This window comes from Salvelinus fontinalis, unplaced genomic scaffold, assembly GCF_029448725.1.
Source record: "Salvelinus fontinalis isolate EN_2023a unplaced genomic scaffold, ASM2944872v1 scaffold_0002, whole genome shotgun sequence".
Lineage (NCBI taxonomy): Eukaryota > Metazoa > Chordata > Actinopteri > Salmoniformes > Salmonidae > Salvelinus > Salvelinus fontinalis.
Window position 1 is genome coordinate 2,375,239 of NW_026600211.1, and position 24,000 is coordinate 2,399,238.

General features: G+C 48.0%; 1 protein-coding gene across 1 annotated transcript in view; it reads left to right on the forward strand.

Annotated features, from left to right (window-relative positions):
* The first annotated feature begins 15,164 nt into the window (after positions 1-15,164).
* LOC129841915 (glutamate receptor ionotropic, NMDA 2D) overlaps positions 15,165-24,000 on the forward strand; it is a 180,956-nt gene continuing 172,120 nt past the window's right edge. Inside the window, exon 1 of the mRNA XM_055910277.1 lies at positions 15,165-15,615. The gene's annotated coding sequence lies outside the window, so the exon portion shown is untranslated. The remainder of the gene's footprint in view (positions 15,616-24,000) is intronic.

A 24,000-nucleotide genomic window follows, 5' to 3' on the forward strand; every position in this document is an offset into this window, starting at 1 on the left:
GACAGTAGGGCCTGCCCCCCTCCTTGTCCCGACAGTAGGGCCTGATCCCCTCCTTGTTCCGACAGTAGGGCCTGCTCCCCTCCTTGTTCCGACAGCAGGGCCTGCTCCCCTCCTTGTTCCGACATTAGGGCCTGCCCCCCTCCTTGTTCCGACAGTAGGGCCTGCTCCCCTCCTTGTCCCGACAGTAGGGCCTGCGCCCCTCCTTGTCCCGACAGTAGGGCCTGCTCACCTCCTTCTCCTGACAGTAGGGCCTGCTCCCCTCCTTGTCCCGACAGTAGGGCCTGCCCCCCTCCTTGTCCCGACAGTAGGGCCTGCCCCCCTCCTTGTTCCGACAGTAGGGCCTGCCCCCCTCCTTGTTCCCGACAGCAGGGCCTGCTCCCCTCCTTGTTCCGACAGTAGGGCCTACTCCCCTCCTTGTTCCGACAGTAGGGCCTGCTCACCTCCTTCTCCTGACAGTAGGGCCTGCTCCCCTCCTTGTCCCGACAGTAGGGCCTGCACCCCTCCTTCTCCTGACAGTAGGGCCTGCGCCCCCTCCTTCTCCTGACAGTAGGGCCTGCTCCCCTCCTTGTCCCGACAGTAGGGCCTGCCCCCCTCCTTCTCCCGACAGTAGGGCCTGCTCCCCTCCTTGTCCCGACAGTAGGGCCTGCACCCCTCCTTCTCCTGACAGTAGGGCCTGCTCCCCTCCTTCTCCTGACAGTAGGGCCTGCTCACCTCCTCCTCCTGACAGTAGGGCCTGCTCCCCTCCTTGTTCCGACAGTAGGGCCTGCTCCCCTCCTTGTTCCGACAGTCGGGCCTGCTCCCCTCCTTGTCCCGACAGTTGGGCCTGCTCCCTTATAGTGGAAGGTGCCGTGCCCAGTTGATAATCACCCAGATAATTGCTTTGAAACTGAACCTAAACTATACTGTCCATTCTATTGTATTGATCTACTCTAATTATAATCTCAAAATGATATGCACCCTATTTGAGTCCACCGAATCCAAGCAGTCTTATCAGTCTTCTCTGACCTAGTACACAGTGAGAGCGTGCGTAATTTACTATGGTAAGAAGACCAAAACGAATCGATGCTCACGCTACATTAGCGTTGCTACAAAATCTGAGTGGAAACGACTCAGATGGTGTGGAAAAAATGATTCTTCTGATTCTGAGCCTCAGCTTGAATCTACATTCCCGAGGCCTAAGTGCAAAAAAGCCAGATCGGTGCGCAGTGAGCAGGTGCCCGTGCAGCCATAGGCGGAAATCCCAGGGGGGACGGGGGGGACACGACCCCCCCATCCTGGGGAAAATATGATTTGTCCCCCCCAATATATCACTGTAAACATAACTATGTAATTTCAATAATATTAATAATACGCAATGAAAGCACTTGTACTGATTATAGACAGTTAATAGCGCGTTTTTAAATTTCACAAGATTGCGACCCCCCCGCCCTTTGCCTCACAATGGTTTGATCCACTGCCAGTTCTTTAGCTGGCAAGGTAATAGAGGGCTCGTATCTACTGTCCGAAAGGCACTCAATGTACGTAACTGACGTGAGGTAATCCAGTCAATCGCGCTTTAGCAATGTATATATTTTTTTCATGTTGCAGGGTTCACACACTAGCTGAATTTGCAGAGCTAGCGCGCAAACTAAAGCAAACATTAACTATCAAGCTAGCTAGTACCTATTCCATTTATGTGGCGTCGTCAAAGATGGAATATTTGCTATCGTCAGTTTATTCCAAGATTAGCATGCAGCTGTAGTGCTTCAAAGTCCCTGTGATAAGGTTAGCGATAAACTGAAGTCCAAACTGAACAAAACTACACTCTCTTATACCATTGTCTTAAATATATTTAATGGTCTCGTTGCAAAAGCTAAATTGTCGCTAGTGAATTTTTTTTTTTTTTCACCTTTAACCAGGTAGCAAAGATTATAGCAAACACCACAGAAACGGAATTGGTGCTCGCTAGCTTTGCAAATTCAGCTATTGTTGGAAGCCTGCCAATATGAAACAAACTATGTTAAAATTTCAAAACGTTGCAGCATGTGTTGTGTAAATGTGTGTGTGCAGCTAGACCGGTCAGCCAGCCAGCCAGGTAGAAAAATGTCAGAAAAAAGTAAAAAGACGGACATCAGAGTATTTTTCAGTACACCAAAACGCAAAGTAAGAACTCTAGTAGCCTAATATCTCAAAGACCAGTTGATAAAATGTTCATAAGAAAGAAGTGAAATGCTAATGGAAATATTTCACAATGATGTCATTAAGCAGAGCAGGCAACAGATGGCACACAGACAGCAGAGCTGGGGACAGATATGCAGGGACAGACTGGCAGAGACAGGGAGTCTCAGGTAAGTTTGTTGAGTCTTTGTTTGGCAACATTATGAAAGGTTCTCAATTTTTTTGATTTGTAAAATAGGGACATAATTGGAAAATGCCATGAATACCCCCACTCTCAATTTAAACTGGTGACTGAACCAAGATTTGTTTAAGGCAATGGTATTGCTGTTGTGATTAATTGTGTAGTTTTGGGTACCGGTAGTTAGGAGTACAGCAAACACCTTATTTCTTTTCTAGGAGACAGACTGTGAGTCAGTGAGGGTGGTGAAAGGGAAAGAGCCAAGGAGAGAGACTTGAGGACAGTGTCACAGCCACGGCAGGACCAGGTGTCACCCTTGTTGCCAGCAGCACCAGTATAGGGGACAGTGGCACAGCATCGTCCAGTTACCTCAGTGATGACACAAAACCATATCAGCCACACCCACAATTTATAGAACCGCAAACTCTTGCAAACGTTTCAAGAGAGAGGAACACTGCACTGATAAGGAACATTGCTATAACTATTATTAGTAGTAGTATTATAATGATTTAAACAAGTTGGGACAACCCTTCAGTTAACTACTGTACCTAACAATTATCCAGTAGTAGTGATTATGGTCCCTCAATATACATTTAACATATTACAACATAGTCTATGTGTTACAGCACTACTTTTGGTGTCCCCCTCAGGAATTGCTCCTGAGAAAATTTCATGTAATTGTCCCCTCCAAGGTTGATATCAGATTTTTGCCCCTGCGTGCAGCCACCAAATGAAACAAAGAGAGGAGAAAGGAAGCGAAGGCAACATCTGGATAAAACAAGCCGGTGACCACGCTACGGGCTGTTTATAAACACAACATGTCATCACTGAGAGAGCGGGCCCTACATCTCTAGCAGAAACAACATCGGGCTGATTATAAACACAACATGTCATCACTGAGAGAGCGGGCCCTACATCTCTAGCAGAAACAACATCGGGCTGATTATAAACACAACATGTCATCACTGAGAGAGCGGGCCCTACATCTCTAGCAGAAACAACATCGGGCTGATTATAAACATAACATGTCATCACTGAGAGAGCGGGCCCTACATCTCTAGCAGAAACAACATCGGGCTGGTTATAAACACAACATGTCATCACTGAGAGAGCGGGCCCTACATCTCTAGCAGAAACAACATCGGGCTGATTATAAACACAACATGTCATCACTGAGAGAGCGGGCCCTACATCTCTAGCAGAGACAACATCGGGCTGGTTATAAACACAACATGTCATCACTGAGAGAGCGGGCCCTACATCTCTATCAGAAACAACATCGGGCTGATTATAAACACAACATGTCATCACTGAGAGAGCGGGCCCTACATCTCTAGCAGAAACAACATCGGGCTGATTATAAACACAACATGTCATCACTGAGAGAGCGGGCCCTACATCTCTAGCAGAAACAACATCGGGCTAGTTATAAACACAACATGTCATCACTGAGAGAGCGGGCCCTACATCTCTAGCAGAAACAACATCGGGCTAGTTATAAACACAACATGTCATCACTGAGAGAGCAGGCCCTACATCTCTAGCAGAAACAACATCGGGCTGGTTATAAACACAACATGTCATCACTGAGAGAGCGGGCCCTACATCTCTAGCAGAAACAACATCGGGCTGGTTATAAACACAACATGTCATCACTGAGAGAGCGGGCCCTACATCTCTAGCAGAAACAACATCGGGCTGATTATAAACACAACATGTCATCACTGAGAGAGCGGGCCCTACATCTCTAGCAGAAACAACATCGGGCTGGTTATAAACACAACATGTCATCACTGAGAGAGCGGGCCCTACATCTCTAGCAGAAACAACATCGGGCTGATTATAAACACAACATGTCATCACTGAGAGAGCGGGCCCTACATCTCTAGCAGAAACAACATCGGGCTGGTTATAAACACACCATGTCATCACTGAGAGAGCGGGCCCTACATCTCTAGCAGAAACAACATCGGGCTGGTTATAAACACAACATGTCATCACTGAGAGAGCGGGCCCTACATCTCTAGCAGAAACAACATCGGGCTGGTTATAAACACAACATGTCATCACTGAAAGAGCGGGCTCTACATCTCTAGCAGAAACAACATCGGGCTGATTATAAACACAACATGTCATCACTGAGAGAGCGGGCCCTACATCTCTAGCAGAAACAACATCGGGCTGGTTATAAACACAACATGTCATCACTGAGAGAGCGGGCCCTACATCTCTAGCAGAAACAACATCGGGCTGGTTATAAACACAACATGTCATCACTGAGAGAGCAGGCCCTACATCTCTAGCAGAAACAACATCGGGCTGGTTATAAACACAACATGTCATCACTGAGAGAGCGGGCCCTACATCTCTAGCAGAAACAACATCGGGCTGGTTATAAACACAACATGTCATCACTGAGAGAGCGGGCCCTACATCTCTAGCAGAAACAACATCGGGCTGGTTATAAACACAACATGTCATCACTGAGAGAGCGGGCTCTACATCTCTAGCAGAAACAACATCGGGCTGATTATAAACACAACATGTCATCACTGAGAGAGCGGGCCCTACATCTCTAGCAGAAACAACATCGGGCTGATTATAAACACAACATGTCATCACTGAGAGAGCGGGCTCTACATCTCTAGCAGAAACAACATCGGGCTGGTTATAAACACAACATGTCATCACTGAGAGAGCGGGCCCTACATCTCTAGCAGAAACAACATCGGGCTGGTTATAAACACAACATGTCATCACTGAGAGAGCGGGCCCTACATCTCTAGCAGAAACAACATCGGGCTGATTATAAACACAACATGTCATCACTGAGAGAGCGGGCCCTACATCTCTAGCAGAAACAACATCGGGCTGGTTATAAACACAACATGTCATCACTGAGAGAGCGGGCCCTACATCTCTAGCAGAAACAACATCGGGCTGATTATAAACACAACATGTCATCACTGAGAGAGCGGGCCCTACATCTCTAGCAGAAACAACATCGGGCTGGTTATAAACACAACATGTCATCACTGAGAGAGCGGGCCCTACATCTCTAGCAGAAACAACATCGGGCTGGTTATAAACACAACATGTCATCACTGAGAGAGCGGGCCCTACATCTCTAGCAGAAACAACATCGGGCTGGTTATAAACACAACATGTCATCACTGAGAGAGCGGGCCCTACATCTCTAGCAGAAACAACATCGGGCTGATTATAAACACAACATGTCATCACTGAGAGAGCGGGCCCTACATCTCTAGCAGAGACAACATCGGGCTGGTTATAAACACAACATGTCATCACTGAGAGAGCGGGCCCTACATCTCTAGCAGAAACAACATCGGGCTGATTATAAACACAACATGTCATCACTGAGAGAGCGGGCCCTACATCTCTAGCAGAAACAACATCGGGCTGGTTATAAACACAACATGTCATCACTGAGAGAGTGGGCCCTACATCTCTAGCAGAAACAACATCGGGCTGATTATAAACACAACATGTCATCACTGAGAGAGCGGGCCCTACATCTCTAGCAGAAACAACATCGGGCTGATTATAAACACAACATGTCATCACTGAGAGAGCGGGCCCTACATCTCTAGCAGAAACAACATCGGGCTGATTATAAACACAACATGTCATCACTGAGAGAGCGGGCCCTACATCTCTAGCAGAGACAACATCGGGCTGATTATAAACACTACATGTCATCACTGAGAAAGCGGGCCCTACATCTCTAGCAGAAACAACATCGGGCTGATTATAAACACAACATGTCATCACTGAGAGAGCGGGCCCTACATCTCTAGCAGAGACAACATCGGGCTGGTTATAAACACAACATGTCATCACTGAGAGAGCGGGCTCTACATCTCTAGCAGAAACAACATCGGGCTGGTTATATACACAACATGTCATCTCTGAGAGAGCGGGCTCTACATCTCTAGCAGAAACAACATCGGGCTGGTTATAAACACAACATGTCATCACTGAGAGAGCGGGCCCTACATCTCTAGCAGAAACAACATCGGGCTGGTTATAAACACAACATGTCATCACTGAGAGAGCGGGCCCTACATCTCTAGCAGAAACAACATCGGGCTGGTTATAAACACAACATGTCATCACTGAGAGAGTGGGCCCTACATCTCTAGCAGAAACAACATCGGGCTGGTTATAAACACAACATGTCATCACTGAGAGAGCGGGCCCTACATCTCTAGCAGAAACAACATCGGGCTGATTATAAACACAACATGTCATCACTGAGAGAGCGGGCCCTACATCTCTAGCAGAAACAACATCGGGCTGGTTATAAACACAACATGTCATCACTGAGAGAGCGGGCCCTACATCTCTAGCAGAAACAACATCGGGCTGGTTATAAACACAACATGTCATCACTGAGAGAGCGGACCCTACATCTCTAGCAGAAACAACATCGGCAACACACTCACCAGCGTTGTTGTTTATGTGACATGGACATGCTCCAGTTGATGCCATTGTGTGAAGACACACACCATGTAAGCACGAGCTGACAATAATCGACTGACTGTTTTTGACTGCTGTCATATCAACACATATTCATTATAATGCCACTATTTCTTTTGTGCTGATCGTCACTATTTATCCAGCACACTTTGCGCTTATGATGTTTAGGCTACTGTTTAGGCTACTTCATCATTTGACCACGCGTCTTGCTGACCATGCGTCTTGCTGACAATGCGTCTTGCTGACCATGCGTCTTGCTGAACACGCGTCTTGCTGACCACGCGTCTTGCTGACCACGCGTCTTGCTGACCACGCGTCTTGCTGAACATGCTTCTTGCTGAACATGCGTCTTGCTGACCACGCGTCTTGCTGACCACGCGTCTTGCTGACCACGCGTCTTGCTGAACATGCGTCTTGCTGACCACGCGTCTTGCTGACCACGCGTCTTGCTGACCACGCGTCTTGCTGACCACGCGTCTTGCTGAACATGCGTCTTGCTGACCACGCGTCTTGCTGACCACGCGTCTTGCTGACCACACGTCTTGCTGACCACGCATCTTGCTGAACACGCGTCTTGCTGACCATGCGTCTTGCTGACCATGCGTCTTGCTGACCACGCGTCTTGCTGACCACGCGTCTTGCTGACCACACGTCTTGCTGACCACACGTCTTGCTGACCACGCGTCTTGGTGGTTGTGGTATATATAGATTTTTTGTCGTTCTAAAAAGAAGCCTTTACTGCATTCTGTTTCCTAGTTGTCATAACAAAGGCACTACACCACTAACATTTGTTGAACACTTTAATTTCTGGGTTTTCAGTGTTTTATTTTTTTAACAAATAGCCTACAGTAACATAACTAATGAAAATGCTATTGTGTTAGTCGAAATATATATATTTTCATATTCTAATTTAACCTTAATAAACACAACCAAATTATTATTTTTGCGATAGCATATATGAAAGGTTTTAATTACACTGTTGTTGCTGTCAAAATGACTGCTCATCAGCTCAAAGGGGGTCCTCGAGGCCCGTGCTGTTCTAGCGTTAAGGTAAGGGTTAACATTGGTGATAGGGTTAAAACAGAAAAAATAAAAACAAGTGCTGAGAACTGGGATTGAACCCGCAATCCTCGAAGCCAGAGCACATGGTTTAAGCCCATCCTCTATCCCCATCCACAACACCCTAGCAAGTTGCTAGCTAGATGCTAATAGGCGCTCATGTTGCTCCTAGTGGACGGTGTTGAAGGCATCTCCCAACGTCCTGGGGACCTGGACAACGTTGAATACTGAAGTCGATCTGGTGTGACCTGGCTGGTGTGTGTGTTTGTTTTTATGTAAATCAATCTGGAGCGCTCCTCAAAATGTTTTTCTCCAATCATATGATCATTTACACAGTAGCGTGGTGCAGGCCGCACTAATGATCCATGGTTATGTGTGGATCTATTGATCAAATCAAACTTTATTTGTCACATGCCCTGAATACAACAAGTGTAGACTTTACCGTGAAAAGCTTACTTACAAGCCCTTAACCAACAGTGCAGTTCAAGAAGAGCCGAGCAGAGTTTACACACCAACAAAGACAAGCATAGAGGAAAGGAGGAAGAGAGAGGGCTAGTGAAAGAGAAGAAGAGGAACACTCCCAATCTCAAACCACTTCCTCTATCTCAGTCAAATAAAACATTAGCTAACACTCTGCTGTGTGTGTTTGTTGTTTGTGTGTGTGTGTGTGTGTGTGTGTGTGTGTGTGTGTGTGTGTGTGTGTGTGTGTGTGTGTGTGTGTGTGTGTGTGTGTGTGTCTGTGTGTGCGTGTGCGTGAGAGAGAACTAATGTAGAAAATATTTTTGTTATTTCATCTGAAAAATGTATTTAAAAAAATGTATGAATGGTATTTTTAAACAATAATGGTATTTTTAAACAAGATGATGTCCAGAATAATTGATTTAAAAAAAAAATGCAATATGAGTGTGTGAGTGCACACGTGTCTGTGTGTGAGAAAGAAAATTAATGTAGAAAATATTCTTGTTAATTGATCTGAAGAATTAATTAATATTTTTTTATGAATTTTTTTTCTAAACAATCCAGATACTTTCCTGAATAATTGATAAAAGATGCACATTGGTCTTTATACTGGCTACCCCAGCCCGGACACCGACCAGACTGGTCTTTCTACTGGATACCTCAGCCCGGACACCGACCAGACTGGTCTTTCTACTGGATACCCCAGCCCGGACACCGACCAGACTGGTCTTTCTATTGGATACCCCAGCCCGGACACGAACCAGACTGGTCTTTCTACTGGATACCCCAGCCCGGACACCGACCATACTGGTCTTTCTACTGGATACCCCTGCCCGGACACCGACCAGACTGGTCTTTCTACTGGATACCCCTGCCCGGACACCGACCATACTGGTCTTTCTACTGGATACCCCAGCCCGGACACCGACCAGACTGGTCTTTCTACTGGATACCCCAGCCCGGACACCGACCAGACTGGTCTTTCTACTGGATACCCCAGCCCGGACACCGACCATACTGGTCTTTCTACTGGATACCCCAGCCCGGACACCGACCAGACTGGTCTTTCTACTGGATACCCCTGCCCGGACAACGACCAGACTGGTCTTTATACTGGATACCCCAGCCCGGACACCGACCATACTGGTCTTTCTACTGGATACCCCAGCCCGGACACCGACCAGACTGGTCTTTCTACTGGATACCCCTGCCCGGACACCGACCAGACTGGTCTTTCTACTGGATACCCCAGCGCGGACACCGACCAGACTGGTCTTTATACTGGATACCCCAGCCTGGACACCAACCAGACTGGTCTTCTACTGGATACCCCAGCCCGGACACCGACCAAACTGGTCTTTCTACTGGATACCCCAGCACGGACACCGACCAGACTGGTCTTTCTACCGGATACCCCAGCCCGGACACCGACCAGACTGGTCTTCTACTGGATACCCCTGCCCGGACACCGACCAGACTGGTCTTTCTACTGGATACCCCTGCCCGGACACCGACCATACTGGTCTTTCTACTGGATACCCCTGCCCGGACACCGACCAGACTGGTCTTTCTACTGGATACCCCTGCCCGGACACCGACCATACTGGTCTTTCTACTGGATACCCCAGCCCGGACACCGACCAGACTGGTCTTTCTACTGGATACCCCAGCCCGGACACCGACCAGACTGGTCTTTCTACTGGATACCCCAGCCCGGACACCGACCATACTGGTCTTTCTACTGGATACCCCAGCCCGGACACCGACCAGACTGGTCTTTCTACTGGATACCCCTGCCCGGACAACGACCAGACTGGTCTTTATACTGGATACCCCAGCCCGGACACCGACCATACTGGTCTTTCTACTGGATACCCCAGCCCGGACACCGACCAGACTGGTCTTTCTACTGGATACCCCTGCCCGGACACCGACCAGACTGGTCTTTCTACTGGATACCCCAGCGCGGACACCGACCAGACTGGTCTTTATACTGGATACCCCAGCCCGGACACCGACCAGACTGGTCTTTCTACTGGATACCCCAGCCCGGACACCGACCAGACTGGTCTTTCTACTGGATACCCCAGCCCGGACACCGACCAGACTGGTCTTTCTACTCGATACCCCAGCCCGGACATCGACCAGACTGGTCTTTCTACTGGATACCCCAGCCCGGACACCGACCAGACTGGTCTTTCTACTGGATACCCCAGCCCGGACATCGACCAGACTGGTCTTTCTACTGGATACCCCTGCCCGGACACCGACCATACTGGTCTTTCTACTGGATACCCCAGCCCGGACACCGACCAGACTGGTCTTTATACTGGATACCCCAGCCCGGACACCGATCAGACTGGTCTTTCTACTGGACACCCCAGCCCGGACAACGACCAGACTGGTCTTTATACTGGATACCCCAGCCCGGACACCGACCATACTGGTCTTTCTACTGGATACCCCAGCCCGGACACCGACCAGACTGGTCTTTCTACTGGATACCCCAGCCCGGACACCGACCAGACTGGTCTTTATACTGGATACCCCAGCCCGGACCCCGACCAGACTGGTCTTTCTACTGGATACCCCAGCCCGGACAACGTCCAGACTGGTCTTTATACTGGATACCCCAGCCCGGACACCGACCAGACTGGTCTTCTACTGGATACCCCAGCCCGGACACTGACCAGACTGATCTTTCTACTGGATACCCCAGCCTGGACACCAACCAGACTGGTCTTCTACTGGATACCCCAGCCCGGACACCGACCAAACTGGTCTTTCTACTGGATACCCCAGCACGGACACCGACCATACTGGTCTTTCTACTGGATACCCCAGCCCGGACACCAACCAGACTGGTCTTTCTACTGGATACCCCTGCCCGGACAACGACCAGACTGGTCTTTATACTGGATACCCCAGCCCGGACACCGACCATACTGGTCTTTCTACTGGATACCCCAGCCCGGACACCGACCAGACTGGTCTTTCTACTGGATACCCCTGCCCGGACACCGACCAGACTGGTCTTTCTACTGGATACCCCAGCGCGGACACCGACCAGACTGGTCTTTATACTGGATACCCCAGCCCGGACACCGACCAGACTGGTCTTTCTACTGGATACCCCAGCCCGGACACCGACCAGACTGGTCTTTCTACTGGATACCCCAGCCCGGACACCGACCAGACTGGTCTTTCTACTGGATACCCCAGCCCGGACATCGACCAGACTGGTCTTTCTACTGGATACCCCAGCCCGGACACCGACCAGACTGGTCTTTCTACTGGATACCCCAGCCCGGACATCGACCAGACTGGTCTTTCTACTGGATACCCCTGCCCGGACACCGACCATACTGGTCTTTCTACTGGATACCCCAGCCCGGACACCGACCAGACTGGTCTTTATACTGGATACCCCAGCCCGGACACCGATCAGACTGGTCTTTCTACTGGATACCCCAGCCCGGACAACGACCAGACTGGTCTTTATACTGGATACCCCAGCCCGGACACCGACCATACTGGTCTTTCTACTGGATACCCCAGCCCGGACACCGACCAGACTGGTCTTTCTACTGGATACCCCAGCCCGGACACCGACCAGACTGGTCTTTATACTGGATACCCCAGCCCGGACCCCGACCAGACTGGTCTTTCTACTGGATACCCCAGCCCGGACAACGTCCAGACTGGTCTTTATACTGGATACCCCAGCCCGGACACCGACCAGACTGGTCTTCTACTGGATACCCCAGCCCGGACACTGACCAGACTGATCTTTCTACTGGATACCCCAGCCTGGACACCAACCAGACTGGTCTTCTACTGGATACCCCAGCCCGGACACCGACCAAACTGGTCTTTCTACTGGATACCCCAGCACGGACACCGACCAGACTGGTCTTTCTACCGGATACCCCAGCCCGGACACCGACCAGACTGGTCTTCTACTGGATACCCCAGCCCGGACACTGACCAGACTGGTCTTTATACTGGATACCCCAGACCCAGTCTGGGTGGGCAGCAATGGTGTGTTTATGGACATATTCAATCTCTCCCTATCCCAGTCTGCTGTCCCCACCTGCTTCAAGGTGGCAACCCTTATTCCTGTAACCAAGAAGCCAAAGGTAACTGAGCTGAATGACTATCGCCCCGTAGCACTCGCTTCTGTCATCATGAAGTGCTTTGACAGACTAGTCAAGGATCATAGCACCTCCACCTTACCTGTCACCCTAGACCCACTGCAATTTGCATACCGCTCCAATAGGTCTGCAGAAGATGCAATTCCATCACACTGCACACTGCCCTATCCCATCTGGACAAGAGGAATACCTACGTTAGAATGATGTTCATTGACTACAGCTCAGCATTCAACACCATAGTACACTCCAAGCTCACCGTTAAGCTTGAGGCCCTGGGTCTCAACCCCGCCCTGTGCGATTGGGTCCTGGACTTCCTGACGGGCGACCCCAGGTGGTGAAGGTAGGAACAACCTTCAACAACATCTCCACTTCGATGATCCTCAACACTGGGGCCCCACAAAGGTGTGTGCTCAGCCCCCTTCTGTACTCCCTGTTCACCCATGACTGCGTGGCCATGCACACCTCCAACTCAATCATCACATTTGCAGACGACACTACAGTGGTAGGCTTGATTACCAACAACGACGAGACGGCCTACAGGGAGGAGGTGAGGGCCCTCGGAGTGTGGTGTCAGGAAAATAACCTCACACTCAACGTCAACAAAACAAAGGAGATGACCGTGGACTTCAGAAAACAGCAGAGGGAGCACCCCCCTATCCACATTGACTGGACAGCAGTGGAGAAGGTGGAAAGTTTTAAGTTCCTCAGCATACACATCATGGACAAACTGAAATGGTCCATCCACATAGACAGTGTGGTGAAGAATGCGCAACAGCGCCTCTTCAAACTCAGAAGGCTGAAGAGATTTGACTTGTCATCTAAAACCCTCACAAACTTTTACAGATGCACAATTGAGAGCGTCCAGCCGAGCCCTACCACCGCCTGGTACGGCAACTGCACCGCCCATAACCACAGGGGTCTCCAGAGGGTGGTGCGGTCTGCACAACGCATCACTGGGGGCAAACTACCTGCCCTCCAGGACACCTACACCACCCGATGTCACAAGAAGGCCAAAAAGATCATCAAGGACAACAACCACCCAAGCCACTGCCTGTTCACCCGTCTATCATCCAGAAGATGAGGTCAGTACAGGTGCATCAAAGCTGGGACCGAGAGACTAAAAAACAGCTTCTATCTCAAGGCCATCAGACTGATAAACAGCCATTACTAACACAGAGAGGCTGCTGCCTACATACAGACTTGAAATCGTTGGCTACTCTAACAAATGGATCACTAGTCACTTTATTAATGCCACTTTAATAATTATGTTTACATATCTTGCATTACTCATCCCATATGTATATACTGTATTTTATAATAACTATTGCATCTTGCCTATGCCGCTCGATCATTGCTCATCCATATATTTATATGTACATATTCTTATTCCATCCCTTTCCTTAGATTTGTGTGTGTTAGGTAGTTGTTGTGCCCTCGTTTGATTACTTGTTAATATTGCTGCACTGTCGGAACTAGAAGCACAAGCATTTCGCTACACTCACAATAACATCTGCTAACCATGTGTATGTGACCAATACAATTTGATTTTAGACTAGACGTAACATAGTGAACGAAAATCTGGGACACTCAAATTAGTACAGCATATGTTTCGTTTGGCATGGTTACAGTACATAAGATGGAAGGTTTCTAAATGCAAAACAAAAGGAGGGTGGTTGGTCAGGGTGGATGGGTCTAGCAACCCAAATGTTGCGTGTTTTACTCTCATCACAGACAACTTTAGCATTTTAACTAATTAACAACTTTGCAACTAATTACTACTTTTTCACTACCTTGCAACTGCTTAGCATGTTAGTTAACCCTTCCCCTAACCTTAACTCCCAACCCCTAATCCCTAGCCAAGCTAATGTTAGCCACCTAGCTATCGTTAACATTAGCATTAGCCACCTACGTAGCTAACATATCCTATGAATTGTGGATGATGATGGACATACTAAACAAAACATATCATACTAATTGGAGTGATTTTTGTTGACCTATCTTTCATTCACAGGAGGTTGGCGGCACCTTAATTGGGGAGGACGGGTTTGTGGAAATGGCTGGAGCTGAATAGGTGGAAAGGTATTAACAACATTAAACAAAAGGTTACCATGTGTTTGATGCCATTCCATTTATTCCATTCCAGCCATTATTACTCGCCTCAGCTGCCTCCGCTTTTTCCATCTACCCCTGAGTCCAGGTTGCAAATGGATTCACTATGCTATGCTATCATCTCACACGTAGATTATGCGCTAACGCAACACATTCGTCCAAATTACAAGGCAAGATTGCATACGACCATACACAGTAAGCACACATTCCCCACCCCTCTCTCTGTCTCACACACACACACACACACACACACACACACACACACACACACACACACACACACACACACACACACACACACACACACACACACACACACACACACACACACACACACACACACACACACACTCATGTCAGGTCTTTCCAGCCACGGAACAGTGACACTCACATGTGCTCCGCAGACAGTGGCGAGGTGCGCCTCCGTTTTGCTTGGAGAAGCAGAAAGTGATAGGAGCCAGGAGAATGGCAGCAGGGGAGGGGAGGAGAGAGGGTGGGAGAGAGGGGGGAGGGAGGGGAGAAATGCAGATGGAGGGAGTTGGAGGGGGTGCAATAAGAGGGTTGAGTGGTTCTAGTAAATATTTATATTGCATTATGATAGCCAAAGCGTGAGAGAGAAAGAGAGAGAGGCAGAGAGAGGGAGAGTTATAGAGCGACCACCCCTTTATTAATATTATTCCACACCGCTAAGTTTAGCATTCAACACGTGTCGCCAGTGATGGAGCGAGAGAGTGAGGGAGGGATAGAGAGAGAGGTTGATGGTTGCTAGGTGACCGGGCGCATATACTGAATTTTAACAAAAGAACAGGGAAAGGGGGAGAGAGGAGAGAGGGAGGGAGAGAGGTAGAGAGAGATCGAAAAATTGAATACATGTAGAATATATATTTAGATATATCTTTTCAGGGGGGAAACACGCAAACGGATACCTCAAAAGGGAAGGATGTGAAAAGAATGGAGGGACGAAGGGAGCGAGGGGGGAAAGGCTCATGAAAAACAGTAAGTGCATGTATTTTTCGAAGTGCGGAGATATTTTTGTTCGTTTTTTTCTGTCTTCTAGTTATATTCATTGTGGTTAGGGGAGCGAAAGCCTGCTACGCGTCATTGAGACGGGAATAGGGGGTGCGGGTGTCGGCATCTGTAGAGCCGCTCATGATGGAAAGATGGATGGAGAGGTGGAAACAGCCGGTGTGCAGAGCTTTGACCTCTCTGTCATTGCTGCGCGTGAACATTCACGAGCTCTTATACCCCTCAACGCATAGGCTATCTTGCATATTTGTAGGTTATATAGATACCATATGAAAAACCTCCACATTCGGACACACACACACTTGTTCAGCAGTTTTCTGGTACTTGCATGAATGCCTGCGGATTTATCAATTGAAGTTCTCATCTATTGATGTTCATTTTGCAGGGTATGCTTAGGCTACTGTGTGTGCTTGCTGTGTTTGTGTGTGTGTGTGTTTGCATCTCTCTCTCTGTGTGTGTGTGTGTGTGTGTGTGTGTGTGTGTGTGTGTGTGTGTGTGTGTGTGTGTGTGTGTGTGTGTGTGTGTGTGTGTGTGTGTGTGTGTGTGTGTGTGTGTGTGTGTGTGTGTGTTGTGTGTGTGTTGTGTGTGTGTGTGTACCCACCGTCTTGATCTTAGCTACTGCTTTCAGTAAGATTGTCGATCAATCTTCACTCTATCTATTTATATCTCCGCACGGCAAGCTAGGATGGGGAATAGTTAAGACCCCTGCATGCCGAGGTACAGCAGTGGTACAACGCCTGTCATTCTCCTTATTTTCACCAATGTATTTGTACTCAAACACTTGACTAAATTACCAACGGCAGTGGAAATATTATGTTTTTTAGCTGAGAGTGTGAGCTCAGTTGTTGTCTTGGTAGATTTCTAAATTTACGTCCTCGTGTTTCTATCCTTTTTAGCCCATAAATAACTTTTGTTCCTAGCATGACTTTATTAGTGGACTATAGCTAAACTAAACATAAATGAAGGCCCAAATGTAAGGCCAGAACCAGAAACTAGAGCTGGAGCTCTGTGGCCAGAGTGGAGAGAGAGTATCTGACCTGTGTGAGAGATGGTGTTGCATATCACAGATGTGCTGCAGTGTTTCTGGTTGCCATATCAAACTCAAACTCATTGGGATGCGCTGTTCAAGTGTTGCATTATGTTGATGGAAAACAGCGTTTTCTCTATAGGCCTACATTCACGTGTGTGTATTTGTAGTAGTCTAGATGTTGGTTCTGATGAGAGCAGTTTCCACTTGTTTAGATTGTCAAGCTGGTATCCATCCCCATGGACTATGTTATCATTATTCCTTTATGTTATGTTTGTGCAACTTAAACTTGGCGTACATGCTCATCTGCATAACACACACATTCACACACACACACACACACACACACACAAACACACACACACACACACACACACACACACACACACACACACACACACACACACACACACACACACACACACACACACACACACACACACACACACACACACACACACACACACACACACACACACACACACACACACACACACACACACAACCATGCACAGACACACTGCAGCAGCAGAGGAATGCATGTGTTGTGGTAATGCGTTGCCTTCAGTGTCAATACATCCCCCTCTCTACCATTCTGTCATACTGTTGCCCACAGAGAGCGCTACTGTACCAGCTGTGAACATGGGAACAGGGGGAGGAGCGAGGGAGGGAGAGAGGATTGGGGAAGAGAGGTGAAGTGAGGAGAGAGAGAGACAGAAGGTGTAAATAAAGGTGGAGGTGAAGATGGGAAAAGACAGCAGAGAGAGGGAGAGGGGAAGAGAAGGTAGAGGAGGAGAGTCAGAGGGAGAGGGGAAGAGAAGGTAGAGGAGGAGAGTCAGAGGGAGAGGGGAAGAGAAAGTAGAGGAGGAGAGTCGGAGGGAGAGGGGAAGAGAAGGTAGAGGAGGAGAGTCAGAGGGAGAGGGGAAGGGAAGAGAAGGTAGAGGAGGAGAGTCAGAGGGAGAGGGGAAAAGAAGGTAGAGGAGGAGAGTCAGAGGGAGAGGGGAAGGGAAGAGAAGGTAGAGGAGGAGAGTCAGAGGGAGAGGGAAAGAGAAGGTAGAGGAGGAGAGTCAGAGGGAGAGGGGAAGAGAAGAGAAGGTAGAGGAGGAGAGTCAGAGGGGGGGGGGAGAAGGTAGAGGAGGAGAGTCAGAGGGAGAGGGGAAGAGAAGGTAGAGGAGGAGAGTCAGAGGGAGAGGGGACGAGAAGGTAGAGGAGGGGAGTCAGAGGGAGAGGGAAAGAGAAGGTAGAGGAGGAGAGTCAGAGGGAGAGGGAAAGAGAAGGTAGAGGAGGAGAGTCAGAGGGAGAGGGGAAGAGAAGAGAAGGTAGAGGAGGATAGTCAGAGGGAGAGGGAAAGAGAAGTTAGAGGAGGAGAGTCAGAGGGAGAGGGGAAGAGAAGGCAGAGGAGGAGAGTCAGAGGGGGAGGGGTGAGCTGGAAATGAATATCCTAGAGGGGACATAGTTGGAGGGGGCGAGAGGAGAGATGAGAGGAATTGAGTCAACGTTTGTCTGCTTTTTTCTCCCTCTCCGCTCTTCATCAATTTTACCTCATTGATTCTCCTACTTTTTCACAGAACACCTTAAAGCTCTTCTCTATCCTTCCCTTTGCATCTCTCTTTTCTTCCTCCAATCCCCCTGTTTCTTCTCCCTCCAATCCCTTCCATTTCCTCTTCCTCACCCCAGCAACCTGTCTCCCTCCTCTAATCCTACATCACACCTTCCCCTCTTTCTCCTTTCCTTTCATCAATCCCTTTTATACAATATTAGAGAGACTAACCCAAATCCCACCCACCCAAACCACCCAACATTCCACTCCCTGTTCTTTTTAATACCATTAATTAAGGTAAAGCTCGTTAACATAGAACATCAGTTGGTCTTTAACGAGATCAGAGACTGGTGTTTTGGAGCGATTGCAGTACTTCCCTCTCCCCATGCTCTCTTGTGGATTGGCTTGGCCGCTATTGATAAACAGCATGCTAATTGACATTAGCCCACAGTGGTAGGTCTGGGCCAGGGATAGCACACAGGGAGAAGGAGGCTACACTGTACTCTACTGTATTGTACTGTTCTGTAGTACATGGCTGGGCTGGCTGCACGGTTCATACACACTAACAGATACATGCAAGGACAAACAAGGATTCAGGATGGATGGACACCACATACACAATACAGACAAACAGACGTGTAGACATATCAAATCAAATTTATTTATATAGCCCTTCGTACATCAGCTAATATCTCGAAGTGCTGTACAGAAACCCAGCCTAAAACCCCAAACAGCAAGCAATGCAGGTGTAGAAGCACGGTGGCTAGGAAAAACTCCCTAGAAAGGCCAAAACCTAGGAAGAAACCTAGAGAGGAACCAGGCTATGAGGGGTGGCCAGTCCTCTTCTGGCTGTGCCGGGTGGAGATTATAACAGAACATGGCCAAGATGTTCAAATGTTCATAAATGACCAGCATGGTCAAATAATAATAATCACAGTAGTTATTGAGGGTGTAGCAAGTCAGCACCTCAGGAGTAAATGTCAGTTGGCTTTTCATAGCCGATCATTAAGAGTATCTCCACCGCTCCTGCTGTCTCTAGAGAGTTGAAAACAGCAGGTCTGGGACAGGTAGCACGTCCGGTGGACAGGTCAGGGTTCCATAGCCGCAGGCAGAACAGTTGAAACTGGAACAGCAGCAAGGCCAGGTGGACTGGGAACAGCAAGGAGTCATCATGCCAGGTAGTCCTGACGCATGGTCCTAGGGCTCAGGTCACATACAGACATACATACATACAGACATACAGACAGACAGACAGACAGACAGACAGACAGACAGACAGACAGACAGACAGACAGACATGTAGAAAGACAGGCAGACAGACAGACAGACATGTAGAAAGACAGGCAGACAGACATGTAGACAGACAGACAGACAGACAGACAGACAGACAAGACGTGTAGAAAGACAGACAGACAAGACGTGTAGGCAGACAGACAGACAAGACGTGTAGGCAGACAGACAGACAGACGTGTAGGCAGACAGACAGACAAGACGTGTAGGCATACAGACAGACAAGACGTGTAGGCAGACAGACAGACAGACGTGTAGGCAGACAGACGGACATGCAGACAGACGGACAGACAGACAGACGGACAGACAGACAGACGGACATGCAGACAGACGGACATGCAGACAGACGGACAGACAGACAGACAGACAGACAGACACAAACACACACACATACTGTACATATGGACATACTGACATCAATGTACGAGAGAGAAGGACACACGGAACAAACACACTCACACAGTCCACACTTATGTTGGGGATACAAGGGGCCACTAGCTAGCACACAGCTGCATAAGGCTAAACAGAGTATATAGACACAAGCACGTACACGTACACGCGCACACATACACACACACACACACGCGCACACATACACACACACACACACACACACACACACACACACACACACACACACACACACACACACACACACACACACACACACACACACACACACACACACACACACACACACACACACACACACACACACACACACACACACACACACACACACACACACACACACACACACACACACACACACACACACACACACACACAGACCCAGCAGGTGTGTTTTGGTGTTGAGAGTTGGCCTCAAGCATGGCTGCACATGACTGCATGTTTGGTGCGGTGCAGCGTTTTGCAGCAGTGTGGTGTGGTCCCTCATGATGATGGATGGGGCAGGAAATGACAGCATAAGTGGTTATTAAAAAGAGGAAATGGAGGCATTTCTAAAAGCGATGTTACCCTCTGTCTGCAGCCCGTGCCGTGTGTCACCCTCCACTGTGTCATTGCTCCAGCTCAGACACACTCCCAGGGCCAGGATCTATGGCCACTTTCACTAAACCTCACTACTGGCTCCATGCCTCGGGGCTTGACAATGGAAATGCAGTGGACTGAGTGGCAGCAATCTTTGTGATCAACCCCATATTCAGATTCAGTGAAGCTGGAACCAGGGGCCAGCGGGAATATTCACTGTCATGTATCAGTCTTGTAGACAGATTTGCTCAGTATTTGAACCAGGTGTACAGTTTGTAACCCAGATTGTAAGGGGGATAAAACACCAACAAACAAAGGGAAGAAACGATATGTTCATCATCCCATCTTCGTTTACACTTACCCTGATGACCTCGTCCTTCTCAGAACCTCATGGTTCTAATGACCGTCTTTAATTCTCTCTGTCACAAACAGGTGCTAATGCTTAATAAACCAAATCCATACATACTATAGTGTTATTTTCCCCAGAACAAAGAGCACCTTTTCCTTTTCCAGAGTGAATGAAAGACAAAGGGAAGAAGGAAAGGCAGAGTAAAGAATGGGAAGAAAAGGCAGAATAAAGACAATGGGAAGGATGATGGCTGAAGGAAAAGTGTTGATCAGGACACTGTCATGTTATTAGCTTTGTGTTTCCTCTTGTCCCCTCCCTATCAACGGGACTGTGGCAAACTTTGTCAATGTGCAAACAATATTTAAATCTACCCCCCCCCCCCCCCCCCCAAAAAGACAGTTGATGACACTATGTCCTCCTGCTTCTAACGTCACACAATCACACACTGATGAGAGTGTACAGTAGCAGTAGCTAATTGTCATCACATTGATGGGGTGTGAGAAATGCACAGCAGGACGGTCCAGTCAAGTCCATGACAGTTCCTTCAGCAACCGGCAGACCTGGAGCCCCTGAGAACACAGAGGAGGGTGGATCTCACCTCAGCTCTATCTCCTGCTGGCTGCTCTGACATACTCCACTGGACCTCATGAAGGCCAGTCATCACCTCTTGGACGTTGGCTGTGAGAAATAGACGTATGTGTATGTGCGTTTGTATGTGTTATCCTGTAGGGCTGGGAATTGCTAGGGACGATACAATATTATCACGATACTTATTGTCAAAACAATACGATATATCGTTCAAAAATAATATCCCTACATGTAAACATCAATGTTTCCACCCATCGCTATTAGTCAGCGTGAGAGTGTCCTTTTGTTGAAGGCAGGTCATCATCACTTGGACTTTCGGCGTGAGAAATACACGTGTGTATGTGTGTTAGTCAGTGTGTGTGAGAGTGTGTACATACCCTGAATGAGTTACTGGATGAAGGCATGTCATCACTTGTATGTGTGTGTTAGTCAGTGTGTGTGAGAGTGTGTACATACCCTGAATGAGTTACTGGATGAAGGCATGTCATCACTTGTATGTGTGTGTTAGTCAGTGTGTGTGAATCTTTGTGGAAGGTGGTCATCACTTTTGGGTGTAGAAATGATACACAACGGCAACATGACTGAACAGGGAAAGCCATTCTCCCCATCAGCTCTCAGCTCTGTACATGTATCATCAGAGCCTGAAAAGCAGAGAGAAAGATGGACAATTTCACAGCTGTCTTCACGTGTAACAAACTTCATAGGTTCATCAGCCTCCACCTCTAGTGTTCAGATCGTAGATTTTACAGTGTGAAAAACACAATGGGGTTCTGACGTTCCTCTCTCAGCTCCTACGTCTCAGATTTAATCAGTCCCCCACAAACCCCAGAAAAGTGGGTCTGTCTCTGTCTCTCACTTCCTCCAGGTCTTCTCCCCTAGGTGGGGCTCTATCTGCTTATTTAAATGTTTTTATTTTATCTTTATTTGAACAAGAATTCATGCTGAGACCATGGTCTCTTTCACAGATGAGCTCTGCATACACATCTATACACATCAATATTCACATCGATACACATCACTATACACATCAATATTCACGTCAATACATGAGAGGCAAAACAAAATCATAGAAAACAAACACATTGTTCAGTAAAAATGTCCTCAATCAGCTTTTTGAATTGACCTAGAGGCACCAATTCATCCAACTTCAGAGAGCTTTAAAGTAAAAAAAAACTAAAAGCAGATGTACCTAACTCAGTTGAGATCGACATGATCTCCAGAGTTCGCCATCCCTGAGAGGTGTGTTTCCCCAGCCAAGGTGTTCTGCAGCTGTTTGTAGGCAGACAGGAGTGTTTCCGGCATCCCCAGTAGTGAGCGGAGGCAGAGCCAGATATGGTGTGAACGCAGCCCTAGTCTCGTTGCGAACCAGGCTTCCCTAAAATGGGAGGCGTGACAACAACTTGATTCTGGAAGGATGGCGATGCGAGACTAATGCAGCCCCAACCTGAGCCACACGTTATTATGCAGTGTTAGATTCTCTCTCTCCCCAGCTGTAGAGCGAATAGGCATCCTACCTTACACACAGTACAGGCCACTCCTGAGGAGTCACACCTCTATTACAGTGCATTGCTCCATGCAGTTCCAAAGCAGATACATGTACACCCTGTCCTGTTTATAATGATGTGTGTTCTCTTCACATGCATGGCAGTTCCAAGACAAAATATATCAACAAGAGAGTCGACTGTATACTGTTATAGAATCAAATGAGGATGCCAGATACTACTGCTATCATTCAACGTGATGATGTTGTCTGCATGTCATACAGTATATGTCACCAGTGTTACATGTCATTATTCAACGTCCGTCCATGTCCGAGGACGTTGGGAGAAGACGTGGAAACCGGCCACTAGGGGCAACAGTGAGTGCTGTTACCTTCAAGCAGGTTTCAGATTTGCTAGGGCGTTGTGGACGGGGATGGCGGATTGATGAAAGCATCTGTCTCTGATTCGAATCCAGCGACAGAAAGTTGTTTTTTACATGTTTATTTTGAACCTATCCCAAACCTTAAACCTTAACTTAACCATTCAGAGTTAATGCCTCACCTTAAGATTTCAGAGTTAATGCCTCACCTTAAGATTTCAGAGTTAATGCCTGAACTTAACCTTAAACACTTTGAAATATGACGTTTGCAACAACTTCGAAAATTTGATATTTAATAAACATGGATGAAAGTCTAGTTCTGACGTGAGACTGTGAGAGCTGGTTGATCACATTTACAACCTAGCAGTGTTCATTTCCACTGTTCCAAACTGCAAAATAAAGTTCTGAAACGGTTCGAAACCACCAAAAAGTATATAGTCCCCTTCTCTTCCTTTTTAAACCTCTGAAATTCGTTCTTTTTTCATCAGCTCGTCATTCAATTACTTCACCAATCAGTGCGGATTTAGCAGCTTGCTATGGGGCATGCAAACTATAATTTTTTAGCCTAGGCACTATTGACTGCCTACGCTATCAGCTGCCTAGGCTATAGTATACATGCACGATGGACAGACAAGTGTGCGAGATGCGACTAACATTTTGCGTGTGGGGAGAGAGCGAGAGAGGGTGGAGGAGGCTTGGCTTGAAGCGCTG